Source organism: Stigmatopora nigra, unplaced genomic scaffold (assembly GCF_051989575.1).
Source record: "Stigmatopora nigra isolate UIUO_SnigA unplaced genomic scaffold, RoL_Snig_1.1 HiC_scaffold_210, whole genome shotgun sequence".
Taxonomy (NCBI): Eukaryota; Metazoa; Chordata; class Actinopteri; order Syngnathiformes; family Syngnathidae; genus Stigmatopora; species Stigmatopora nigra.
This window is the reverse complement of record NW_027551705.1, coordinates 392-2456: the sequence shown is the minus strand read 5'-3', so window position 1 is coordinate 2456 and position 2065 is coordinate 392. Positions and strand designations below refer to the sequence as shown.

At 59.6% G+C, this 2065-nt stretch overlaps 1 non-coding gene across 1 annotated transcript; it reads left to right on the top strand.

Annotated features, from left to right (window-relative positions):
- The first annotated feature begins 1281 nt into the window (after positions 1-1281).
- LOC144193206 (5.8S ribosomal RNA) lies at positions 1282-1435 on the top strand. Its single transcript, XR_013325671.1, has one exon. It is a non-coding gene; the product is annotated as a 5.8S ribosomal RNA (ribosomal RNA).
- Positions 1436-2065: the final 630 nt, after the last annotated feature.

The window sequence follows — 2065 nt, the reverse complement described above, 5'->3', positions numbered from 1 at the left end:
GGTGCCTCTGGGTGGTTCAGGCCCGTGGGAAAAGCCTCAGAGCCGCTTCCTTGAGGAGCCGCGGGTGACTCACGGGTTACGTCATCGCCTGGAGGTGTCGGGAGTTCTTTGTTTTGTTTTGCGAAAAACCCCCGTCACGAGAAACTGTGCTTCTTCTCGGTTTGTTACGGTTGCACGCAGGTGCCGCCGGCCGTTCCCACAGTTTTCTCGTCGTGTCACCGGGCTGCTTGCGGCTATCGGTAGATGCACTGTGCACGTCTCCCTGCCACGAAAGGAAGGAGTGAAGGAAGGTTGGCAAATAACCGAATCGATCGCGTGACAAGGTACAGGGCGATCGCACGTATTGACGTGAGGCATAACGAGAGGGGGTTGGGCCTAGGGCCGGCCCCGGAGGTATCCGTCCCTGTCGATTCTCTCTCTGGGTTGACGCGCAAGAGCACGGGCATGGCAGTCCGCGCGTGCGTCCCCGGGCTAGTCTCCGGCAGCGGCGTTCCGCCTCTTAGGGTAGTCGGGCGCCGAATCCCTCCCTCTCGCCCGGACCGGACTTTCGAAGGCTCATGTAGATGGCACTTATAGACGTGTCGGGGCCCGAGAAACAATGGTCCCGCACCGCCGAGGCCGGAATGGTTACAGTTTACTGTAACCGCTATAGTCAACGTAAAGGGGTGCACGTTGCCCGTCTCTGATGCGATGAAGGTTCGGGAAGATCGATTCGATGGACGGTGGTCGAGCCCGGATCCATTACGGCGACCACCACGGACAAGGTACCCGGTTCCGCTTTTGCTCGTCTGGCGCGTGCCAACAAAACGGGGGTATATGGGTTGCCACCCGGCCCGGTCTTGTGCTACGCTCGGAGTGTTCTGGGGTTCGGGAGCCGTGGGAAAAGCCTCAGAGCCGCTTCCTTGAGGAGCCGCGGGTGACTCACGGTGCTACGTCACCGCATTCCTCCGAGGACAGTAGTTACGCCGGATCACCGGTCCCATTACCTGGCCTTCGGCGACATCTCAACGCTCACCCCTTGGGCCCCACTTTACCCAAGTCGGGATGAACCTAGGATGGGGGGAGCTCTTGATCGACCCTAGGCCCCACCGCCTAACTCAGCCAAATCAGGGGTGGATAAACCGTGCCCGCCTTGGGAGCAATAGACCTTCCGATGCTTTGCCAACTCAGGTGTTGCGATCTTGAAAGGTGTCTCCGGGCATCACTGCTCTACATGGGTGGCCGGGCAGCGGGGGGCTGACCCGGGCGGCCGCCTGGAGATGTCGGGAGGCACCTGTAGACAACTCTCAGCGGTGGATCACTCGGCTCGTGCGTCGATGAAGAACGCAGCTAGCTGCGAGAATTAATGTGAATTGCAGGACACATTGATCATCGACACTTTGAACGCAACTCGCGGCCCCGGGTCCCTCCCGGGGCCACGTCTGTCTGAGCGTCGCCTGACATTCAATCGGGCCCGACCGCGGCGGTGAGGGGCGGCACCGTTCCGCGGCGTGGCCCGCGACTGGGGATGCAAGATCGGGGAAAGTGTTATGCCAGCACGCACCCCGACCCCCTAAGTAAAGCCAGATACGGGGCTCGTCCATGCCCGTACAGAGAAGTGGTCGAGAGAGCGAGATTTCGGGGAACATGCATATGTGAGCGAGGCATGTCGTTGAGATCCACAAAGACCTCACAGTCCGCGGTCACGAGGCGGTCATTTGGATAGTAACCACCGACCCGTGAGTGTCCCTCCGCAAAATGGACTGGATCCGAGGCAAAAACAACACGGACCGAAGGCGCCGGCGCGTGGTGCGCGGACACCCGCGTCGGCAGGGCGATAACCGAAAAAAATGAAATAAAAGGATCTCCTCCCCGAATCTCAATCGATCGAACCGCGGCTTTTATGGTTCCGACCTCAGATCAGACGGGGCTACCCGCTGAATTTAAGCATATTACTAAGCGGAGGAAAAGAAACTAACTAGGATTCCCCTAGTAGCGGCGAGCGAAGCGGGAAAAGCCCAGCGCTGAATCCGCTGCCCCTGGCAGGCAGTGGAAATGTGGCGTAAGAAAGGTACCACTCACTTTG